The sequence below is a fragment of the Mustela nigripes genome, chromosome 6, assembly GCF_022355385.1.
Source record: "Mustela nigripes isolate SB6536 chromosome 6, MUSNIG.SB6536, whole genome shotgun sequence".
Taxonomy (NCBI): domain Eukaryota; kingdom Metazoa; phylum Chordata; class Mammalia; order Carnivora; family Mustelidae; genus Mustela; species Mustela nigripes.
The window spans coordinates 88,268,581-88,279,690 of record NC_081562.1 but is presented as its reverse complement, the minus strand read 5'-3'; the positions used below and the strand labels follow the sequence as shown (position 1 = coordinate 88,279,690).

Below are 11,110 nucleotides of genomic sequence, written 5' to 3'. Positions count from 1 at the left end.
AGCAAAAAAGATATATAGAGGAATAACTGTAATATAAGGTAAATGTGGTATGTGCCAACTGAGGTGCCATGAGAGGGTCAACAACCTTACAAGTTAATTTGTGGGCAAATAAAGGACAGCTCTAATATTAAAACCTCTCCGTCCCAAGTTCAGAGGCTCCCAATTCAGAGCCCATTTATTTCATGGAAAATGGTACAAGATTCTTCCACACTAGGTCATGGGTCATCCTTAAGGAGGACATTTCTGTAATAACCTCAAAACACTAGGGTGGCCTGGGTGGCTCAGTTGGTTAAGCAGCTGCCTTGGGCTCAGGTCATGATCTCAGGTCCTGGGATTGAGACCTGCCTCACCTCTCCTGAGGGGCCTGGGGGGGGTGTCTCTCTTCAGTGGGGAGTCTGCTTCTCTCACTCACTCTCCCTATGTTTTTTCTTCCTCTCTTGAAAATAAATAAATAAAATATTTTTTAAAAAATTCTAGGAGGGTGTGGCCATGGAAAAGTCTAGAATGGAGGAATGGGAACATAAGTGTGGGGAGAACTGGATTAGCTGCAAGCTTTAGAACCTCTTCAGTATCGTAGAATTTCTGAGAGTCCCTAAATCCCCATCCCACCCTCTTAGGAATACCAAAAATTCCTGCCCACTGGAAAACCCAGCACTTCCCTACTCTCAGGACTTATCCAAACGTTTTCTGTCTGCTTTTTCTTTCCCTTTTTCCCCATTTTCAAAAAGATTTTATTTATTTGACAGAGAGGTGCGCCTGGGTGGCTCAGTGGGTTAAAGCCTCTGCCTTCAGCTCGGGTCATGATCTCAGGGTCCTGGGATCGAGCCCCGCATCGGGCTCTCTGCTCAGCGAGCGAGGAGCCTGCTTCCTCCTCTCCCTCTGCCTGCCTCTCTGCCTACTTGTGATGTGTCTGTCAAATAAATAAATAAAATCTATTTGACAGAGAGAGGGAACACAAGCAAGAAGAATGGGAAAGGGAGACGCAGGCTTCCAGTCGAGCAGGGAGCCCAATACGGGGCTCCATCCCAGGACCCCTGGATCATAATCTGAGCTGAAGGCAGCCGCCCAATGACTAACCCACCAGGGCGCCCCCTTTTTCCCATCCTTATGGCATTTTCTTCACCTTTCATCAGCATCTCTATAATTTTGTGTCCATCCCTGCTTCAGTCTGTCCTTCCCATCATTTAGAATTGGAGTGCTTGTTATTCTTGAGGTCTCTCTGCCTTTATTTCTATCTTCCTCCCTTTGACTCTTTCATCATTCTCCATTGCTTGGTCGGTTTCCATTTTTCTGTCTCTGGCCTTGCTTTCTCCCCAGCTGCCGCAAAGCTATAAAGCCAGCGGGCCCTGCAGCAGGCAGCCGCCAATCATTAGGCTCCAGGAGTTGGGGGAGGGGGCTGCCAGTAGGTGGGGGCCCGGGAAAGCTGGGGCACTGTTGCTACAGCAGGGGAGGGGAAAGGCAGAAAAGAGCAGAGAGATGCCACTCCCAGAAGGCGGCCACAGCTGCCTCCACAGCCTGTGTCTGGACCCCTTTTCTGCAGGGAGCACACACCTGGCCCTCTTCGGTTGTAAGGCAGGATACCTGGGTCCCTCCCATAGGCTCCCCAAACCACGATTTCTCATCCCAAACCACTGGCCACAGATCACCCCACGAGAGATTTGCCTCCTCCTTCATTATTAAGCCCTCCCAACATAAAGGAGCTAAAAGACCCTGGGGGTCTGAGGATCTGGAACAAATGCTTACATGAACACCGGAAAGAATGGTCAAGACAGGGCAGAGTGAAGGATGCTGAGAAGAATGGCTATTGGGGAGGCCCAAGAGGAGGGACAGTCCTAGTAAGGCAAGAGTGAACCAGAAAGTCGGGCACTCCAGTCTTCTTACCAACTCCTTGGCCATTCCTAAAGTGCCATCGCCAGCCAGAATCCCTGGACCCTGTCCAGATAGGGATTGAGCAGATCAGGGTGCTGCCTAGTGAGCAACTACTTAGCTCATCATTAGAGACCTACAGGGTCAGGGGGAGGGGCTGGGGGGGGTCGGTTAGGGGACTGCCTAGGAAGGAAAAGAAAGGAAGGGGAGGGATTAGCCAGAGATTTTAGAAGAGTGGAGGAGGAGGAACATTTCCATACTGTAGGGCTGAAGGAGACTGGCCCAGAAAGCAGTAATTCCTGGTGTGCCGGCGACCCCTGCTGGCTACACACGCCACCACCTGGGAGAAGAGAAGGTAAAGCCAGCCTGTGTGAGTCCTGGTGCTGGTTGACACTGCGTATGTAAGTGTCTCACTGTACAATAGCGATGGGGCGTGTTAGTGCTACCCATGATTACATGTGGGCACCCCTGCACAGAAGGCAGAAAAGTGACCAGCACAAAAACCAAAACGTTCAGGCTCTGAACTCCTGGCTCCCCTGTGGGGATCTGGGTGTCTGGGAAGGAAGGGCGAGGTCTTTGAGCCCAGCATACACCGTCACTAGTGCCACAAGAATAGTCTAGATCCAGTCGGCAGGGTACCACTGGCATCAAAGCAAAAGTAACCAGTCTGGGGTCAGGGGGAAAAGTGGGGGCTTTGGAAGCCATCTTCTCTGGATTAAAATCCTGATGACTTGGTTACTCCCTGGATGACCTCAGACAAGTGACTTAAGTTCTTTAAGCCCAATTTCCTCACCTACGAGGGCATAATAATACCTCTTTCACAGTACTACTGTGATTGTTTAGCCCAGTGCCTGGCATTTAATAGGTGCTAATTTCCTGCCTCCCTCTTCCTTTATCTACTCCCACCCCCAAGGTCCAGCAGGGATTTCAAAAGGCAAATAAACAGAGGATGATGTTGACAATGATGATGGTGGTGGTTTATATTTACATCACTCATGCAAATCATTTTAAACATATTTTTAATACATGGCTTTTTTCCTTTTTATTAGCCAAGCACATCATGATCGTGTTTTATTGGAACAGAAATATCCTGGTGTTATGGCAGGTATCTAGAAGGATGGCCTTATGAAGTGATAACAAGGCATGACAAATCTTTCTTTATTGTGATACATTTTCATTACTCAGGTTAATCAGGAATTGCCCATTAGAACAAGGGCTTAAGATAAGTACATGACAGTCATCTGTGGAGATCAAAATCTCCTGATTTTCCAATGGGTATCTAATTGTTATTGCTGTTGTGGGGGCCGATTAATGCTTTGATTGAACTGGTCTTAAAACATTAGAATAACTCAAGGAGATATGACAGGTAGTTAGAAATGGTATATTCTGAAATTAAAAAGAAGATGGATTTCAGTTCCACGAAAGGATCTTTTAATCCCTCCTGCAGGCCAGCGACAGGGCAAACTGTTTATGAAGTGAAGAGCTCCATTTCAAGCAGAAGGGTTGAAGCAGAAGCTTCCCTGGCAGGCTGACCACGACAGAAATTGAGGCTGCAGAGGGAGATTGGTAAGAGGCCCTCCGAGGCCCCGCCACAAACACACTCCAGTGCAGAAGGAATACTTGGCTGGCGGAAGTGTTGTTCCAAATGCATAACTGCCATACCCGTGGTCATTGTTTGTCACCATGGGGTGGGGATGGCAGAGAGGGGGAGGGGAGGTAGAAGTAACAACTGAATTCTTTTCCTCTCTGAGGCTTCACTCTTCCTAAGGAAAGGCAGAACTCCAGGATTTTTCCTTCTCTAACCATCCCCACATTCCTTTTGATTTCTTCAGCAATTCCTTTTTATCCCCGCTGACTTAATGGGATCCACCTTCAAGTATCTTAAAACCTGAGTTAAAGAAAGGACTTTTTTTCATCCGTTGGTTTTCTGTCTGCAAGAGGTGGGCAGGCAATGGGTGGGGACAGAGAAGGGAACAAACATTTGTTTAGTTCTTGTTAGTACAGATGCTGTAATTTCAGCATTTGATTAAGAGAGGTGTGTACCTGCTGTTGTGCCAGCAAATGTATAGATAAAATGTATATACCGCTTTATAAATGTGTATGTAAATGGAAGAATTCCTTGCTCTTCGGGCCTCTGTGGGGAATTTTGTTTGGTATCTCGCTGCCAGTGGGGAAATCTGTGTGCAGCTCCTCTGAGGGTTTCAATACCTCCCCTGGGCATGTGGACTAGCCCGAGTTATTCTTCTAGCTTTTGGAACTTTGTACAAGATCGCAGGCTTCTCCTTCCCCATCCTGGGCACAAAGGTGTTGTCACATCAGGACCCATCTGCCTCTTTACCTGCCATGCGTGTGTCATTGCATTTCCCATCTCTGTCCCAAGGCACCCAGACCCATGTGCCCAACCTGACCCACATGAAGCCATGTGTGTCGGCAGCCCCTCCTCCCACTTCTGCGGAGAGTCCTTGGCACCCTCCCCTCCTGGCTACCCCCACTCCCCACTTTCCATACCAGGAGAGATCTAATTACACAGAAATTAGTACAGAGAAGGATCGTTTGCTTTTATGGCACCAGGACCAGGGCAGCTGTAAATCTGGGGCCGCCACTAGAGCCGCCTCTGGGCACTGTGCAGGCTGGAGGGGGGCTTTCACCTCCACACCCCACTTTGTTCCGTCTCTGTCCAGCTGCCTGGGCCTTCATCCTGGCCCAGGAAACCAGAGCTCTATTTGGTACCTATCTCAATGGGATAGGGGGAGGCCGGGGACACGGAGAGGGGGTTGGGGGTGTGGCCAATCAAAGATGACACATAATTGGTGTTCAATTAATGTTCCCTGAATGGTTAGAGAGGGGTTCATCCCAGCAATGCTAATACTCAACTACCCAGACCAGCTGCCAAGAGATGAATATGCCTAGTTAGCACTTACTGGATACTCTCCACTACGTTATGAGCCTAGATGAAGTAAATAGGGTGTTCTGGCATCCTGGCTTCCACTTTTGAGACCCTAAACTCCTTCTCAAGCAGCATCAGTTCATGAAAACAGCCCAGAGTTCAGGTCTTGATTTTTCTGTTTACTGGCTGAGTGACCTTGGGGATCCTACACACTCTCACCTGACACTTGGCTTCCTCTTTGTGAAATGGTGATTGTGAACCTACCTCTCAAGTTGTTGGGGGACCTCAGTAAGTAAGCCCTGGATCAAGAGGAAAGTGGTCCTCTAATCGCTGTTATCACAGCTAATGTCTCACTAGCTGACACTTCCATTTCCCCATCACCTATTAATTAGCTTTTATCCCAACCAACTCCCTCAAGTGCCACTGTACAATTTGGGGCAACAGAATTTACAGGCAGGTTGCTCCCAACCTAGAAAGAATGTTTCTTTATGTTGAGAATCTCATCAGAAGACAGGTGACTCCAACAATCCTTGTACACATAGAGGCACCATTTTACTCATAGCCAACTTTCTCCGAGTTTCTACCTTGGCAGTGATTATTTTTATCTCCCTTACTTTCATGGAGGGTACGAACTTGTTCCTTGGGGTACTGGAGAGTCTTGTAAACTGGGTAAAAAGAATCAAGGACCTAGGGAATTAGGAAGGAGGAGGTGCTGGGGAACTAGGGTGGAGATAGGAAGCTTAAACCCATCCCACATCTAGGTCAAAGGGCCCTTCAGGAAGTAGGAGAGACAGAAGCCAAATGTGCAGGCATCTTCTTCCCAACACAGTCTCCAGACCCAGGGACTTGGGAACCCCTCCCTCTTGTCCTCTTCTATTCTGGCGTCTCCAGGCCAGGGCACTCAGCCAAGAGTTCTTGATTTTACAGGTATTCAGATAAGCACAGAGAGTTCCAAGTGGTGTGTAGGCCAGGAAGGGAAGAGTCCAAGAAAGGAACGGGTGCACCCCCTTCCCCAACTGGTCTGCTTAGATCTCCAAGCACCCTTTGGCAGAACCCCCTGCTCCCACACGTCCGGCACGTGAGGAACCCGCAGGAGAAAGGTGAGGCACATCTTCTGTGTCTGGCCTCTTACCCCCTGATCGGAGTCCCAAGGAGGGTGAGGATTTGGCGTGAAGGGCAGAGCGGCTGGGGCATCTCTGGCCCCCGCTTCCCCCACCCCCAACCCCAACTCAGGCTGCAGTCTCTCCTCGTTGTAGCAGAGCGAGAGCAAAGGGACGGGCAGTAAAGATGAGTGATGGCGCGGAGACAAGCAGAAATACACCATCATGAAAATGCTAATGACTCCTTGCTCTCTTTCTTTATGGTTGGAGTAATACAGACTTCAATCATAAAAACAATCTCCCAACATTTTAATGGGCTCCATCATGCCCGCACTTGTCGGTATATTTGAAGAATAAATCACCCTCCCCGCTCGGAATGAATTCGCTGTCAAACTCGGCTCCCTCGGAGAAAATGGATGGGGAGCGAGGATGGAGGGGTGTGTGTGTGTGTGTGTGTGTGTGTGTGTGTTTGCGGGGGGGTCCTTTTCCTAACTCCCTCCTAAACCGTTCTTTAGACTGTTTTGTGAGATGCCTGCGTCCTGAGTGGGAGGAAACGGCAATCGGGAATTGGTGTACCCGAGCCCTAAGGGAGGTTTTGGGGCAAGAGTGGACAGGGGCTGAGTGATTCCATAAAAAGAAATCGCTCCCGAGATGGATGAGGAAGAGAGAAAGGGGCTGGAACTGTGAAGGCTTTGGACGAAAGGGGCAAAATGATGACATTGAACCGAGAGAATGCAAAGGCATACAAACAGCATACAAATCCGCATTATTTCTGCGTTATTTGGTCGGATTTCTTTCAGACTAGGCCTCAGGCAGAGATGCAGTGGGAAAAGGGGAAAGTTCGAGAGATCTCTTTGGGGGAAGAAGGCAGAGATGGCAAGAAAAAGCCCAGGAGTTCCTGCTCTGAGCTTGCAGGTTTTAATGCAGTAAGCCACAGGTCCACACTGCGGAGAGGGGCTGTACGTCCCGGGTAATTCTCATTTCCATACCGGTGGCCGTCAGCCAATGAAAACTCGGGATGCGCACAATGTGAGCAGCCAATCCCAGTTAAGGATGAGCCGAGCTGCCAGCCTTAATTGCATCTTGATTGGTTGTGATGTTGCTAGGCAGAAATGGAGTCCTAGACATTGATGCGGGTAAGACTGTAGAGGCAGGTGGATATGAAAATAACTGGAAACATAGACTCCTGGATTGACATTTTCTTCCTTTTCTCCTTTCTTCATAAAGGATTAATGGGGTCGGGGGAATTACTCTCCCTTTTCTCCTCCGCTTGAGTGGGACAGAGCCACATAGTTCTATCTTTCCCCCAAAACGGCTCAGAGAAATCTGGCTATTTCCAGGGTCTTCTAATCCGAAACATCCCTAAGGGGTAGTTCAACCTCACAATCGGTCTCCCACTAAGTAAGTCCTTTCTGAGAACTATCTTCAAGACTTCCGGCTGTGGTTTAGGGCAAATTTTCCCTAAAACGCTGAGGAAACAGGAATCTTGCCACACGTTTTTCCTTCACCCAGTAAGATCCAAAGAATGAGAATGCGCTACTTACTGGCCACTCCACCATGACCCAAGGAGAGGACCCGCAGACCCTGCGAGGGGTCAAGGCGGCCACAACCTACCCCCAAAGGGCTGTGTAGCGACAATCCCAAACGCGCTCTTTCTGCACCGTCATTTGCATCCATTTGCATAAACCCCGTTCTCCTGCCACCCAGCTTCTGTAGTTACTCTAGTTCCGCGAGACCCGCCCTCCACACCCTACCCCTCTCACCAACCCGTTCGCCCCCACCCCGGCGCACCCCCGCCTGCAGCCTCCCCTGCTGGAGACAAGGCGCCGAAGCCTCCCGCGGCTTCTGAGTCACAGCCTCCGAGGAGGCCGGAGGGAGGCGGCGTGGGGAGAGGCGGGGGCTGCCGCCGGGAGCTGCGAACCCGCTGGTCTGAACTAGACCGTCCGCGAACAATATGCCACCATTTAAATCTGAACGCGCGCCAGCCGCCGATTGTGATGTTAATTCGGGGATGATTTAGGGGGGCGGGACGAAGGGGGGGCTGGCCGCCTCTCTGTCAAAGTGCTGTCCGGGGGCTTAATATTTGTAATTGAAGCTGATGAGGACTCTGTCTCTGTTTCCACTGATAAAAAAAGGCAGGGAGGGAAAAAGAGCAACTAAATTATGGAGCCGGGAGAAAAACATGATTAATCAAAGGTCTGAACTGTCGCCGTGTTCGAGGCCCAGTAAATCTCGCCCGGCCGGGGCCTGTGGAGGCCGGAGGATAAATCTGAACCGCCCGGTGTTTGCCGCCCCTCTCTGTTTGCCTCTCGGTTAGCACGTCAATTAATTCGATAATTGGACTTGAAGAGATGTCAGAAGATTATCGAGGGGGAGCCAGGAGGAGCGGGTGTGGAGGAAGGGGCCCCAGAGATGGTGAGGAAGGAGGCGGGAGCCGGCGGGGTCAGCTGCTGGAAGGATCCAGAGAGACAGCCCCGCCAAGACAGTACCTCGGGCTGTCTGGGTTAGCGCCGAGCGGAAGAGACCCGGGGGAGGGCGGTTGGGCTGCTCCTTGCCTACGGCTACGGTTCCCAGGCAACCTCTCCGCACACGCTTCCTCCAAGCTTACCCAAATTTTCTCTAAATTCTGCCCCTGTGTCCTCGACTCTTTTCTCAGTTCCGTTCTCGGTTTGAAGTTGATGGGTGTCCCCGCGTGAATTCCTTTGCAATTGTTTGTATGTTTGTTTGTAAACGGGGTTTACTTGTTCCCAGGTCCCTCCCTCTGATGCACCCCATCTGACCCAGAGTCTGCCCCCAAAGACTGGGGCTCCCAGAAAGACGGAAACCAAAACTTCCCTCTGAGTCCCTTCCCCTAGTGGTCAGAACAGAATTTCTTTTCTCATCTCCCAAGTGTCCCTCTCATACACACACTTAGAATTCTAAGCTATTACCAAAGCTACTCTCTGCTTAAGGAAAACGCCTTTACAGACCACATAAACAGGCAGCCTGACACAGAAGTAGCTGCTTCAAAAATTCAGTTCTTTAGTAACTTAGGGTGGATCCCCCAAAGGGTGGCCTCATCTCCTAGAAGCAAAGTGTCTTTTTTTTTTTTTAAGTTCTCCCCCCAACCTCCACACCACCACCATTTTTGTTTTGTTTTGTTTTGTTTTGTTTGGGTTTTGTTCTTATTTTTTGTTTTGGGAGTGACCTTGATTTGATCTTTGGGGCAATGGTAAGGTGTGTGTGTGTGTGTGTGTGTGTGTGAGAGAGAGAGAGAGAGAGAGAGAGGTAGATCATTCTTTAGTAGGTTTTGTCCCTGGTCTCTGTAGAATTTTAGGCAGAGATGAAGAAGGTTGGAACCATGAAAATGATTGTGGAAAATGACTAGATGAGTTTGGAAGCTAGGGATGGTGGTGAGGGCAGGGACATAAAAGTCATCCTGCCAGGTTGGCTGGTGTTAAAGAAGCCCTAGGAAAGGACACTAGCAGGAACCCCAACCGGAGGCTGCCCTAGTGAACAGGATGCACAGCTACCCTTGGTACCCAAACAAGGGAGATTAAGAAGAGAGAACTGAGATCCTTTTGTAGTTCATAAGCATGATGATTGGGTGTTCACGCTTCTGTGTGACATGTGCCGCCCTTTAAACCTTGTTACGACCTCGGCACATTACCCATCTGACATGAAAAAAAAAAAAAAAAGAAGAGAGAACTGAGCCAAATAACATGAGGGGTACAGCAGATCCATTTTTATTTAAGCCTACCAATTTAGAATACGGACTGATGCCAGCCAGCCATGCACACTTGTTCAGATAACTATCATCCTTTGTCTACATACGAAGGAGGCAAAATCCCATCTCCGAAAGGACAAAATGGAGGATTTCAGGCAGCGTCGGTTTCCAAATGCAGGATCCTAAGAGAAGTCGACTTTTGCCTGCTCTTTCATGTTACCTGGTCACAATCTATCACCCGTGTAGGTTAAGCTCCACACTCAGAAGTGAATTGAACTGACCACCTGTTCTTCCATCACTGCTTAGTTGTAGCTATGTGCTCTCTGAATGCTTCCTTGATAGCAAGCATCCTGTATACTGGAAAATGTGTTTGGTTTTTTGTTTTTTTTTTAAGATTTTATTTATTAATTTGACAGTGAGAGAGAGAGCACAAGCAGGGGGAGTGGCAGGCAGGAGAGAGAGAGAAGTAGGCTCCTTGCTCAGCAAGGAAGCTGAAGAGGTGCTCCATCCCAGAACCCTGGGATCATGACCTGAACCCAACGCAGATGCTTACCCAACAGAGCCACCCAGGTACCCTGGAAAATGTTTTCATATAAACTTAGCAATTGAGGGATGAAGTAACAGAAAGAATTTGGGTTCAGGGGTCCTTCTGCAGCTTTCTTTATACTCCCCATCAGCCAAGCCTTTCATGAAGCCGTCAAGATCTTCATATACAACTTATCAAAAAAGGACAGTCATCTCATGAATGACAGTACTGCAAGCTCCCCAGATGCCACAAGGAGGTGAAAGAGAAGATTTAAGAGATTACCATAAGATCTAGGCAGTTGAGGCTGGTAGAAGAGCCCAGGACTTGAAATCAAAAGAATAAGCTTTAAAACCTGTGTGGTCACTATCGAGCTATGCGATCAGAAGGAGCTGATGATCAGAGAGCTGAAATGACTTCTGCAGGTCACACAGCAAACAAGTGGCAGGGCCGGCCCAAGAGCGCCTAGGCACTTGCACTCTCTCAATTCACTATGTAGCCAGCACGGCGTAAAATCAGACTTCTTGGTTTCAAGTTCTTGAAGGATTCAAGTCCTGCTCAGCAGCTGTGCCTCAATTTCCTCTTGTGTAAAGTAGAGATAATAATCACACCTACTTCATAGGACTGTTGTTGCTAGGATTTAGATAATTCATGTAAAGAAAACAGCACTACACCTAGCACATAATAAGTATTCAGTAATAGCTGTTTTCATGATGAGATGGACACAGTTCTCATAAGTCACCAACCTAAATGAGGCAAACTGGCAAAAGGTATTCATCGTGCCTGTAAAATGCTTTGTGATTTAATTACTAGGTCTTAAGGGAAGCAGTGAACAGTGCCTTGAAAAGACTATGTGTTTTGATGACTCCAAAGACCTCTGCTCCCTTTAAACCAGTCTTACACCTTTAAGTCGGCCAGAACCAGGTCCATATAGGACAGTAGACCTGGAGCAGCTGTACTGGGGATCATTATTCAGTTATTTCATTCATTTGTTCCCTCGATAAATGCCTAGTGGAAAAGAAGCATGG

At 48.7% G+C, this 11,110-nt stretch overlaps 1 non-coding gene across 1 annotated transcript; it reads left to right on the top strand.

Moving 5' to 3' along the window:
• Positions 1-9,407: 9,407 nt before the first annotated feature.
• On the top strand, positions 9,408-9,512 carry LOC132021047 (small nucleolar RNA U13). The gene has a single exon (XR_009405225.1). It is a non-coding gene; the product is annotated as a small nucleolar RNA U13 (small nucleolar RNA).
• Positions 9,513-11,110: the final 1,598 nt, after the last annotated feature.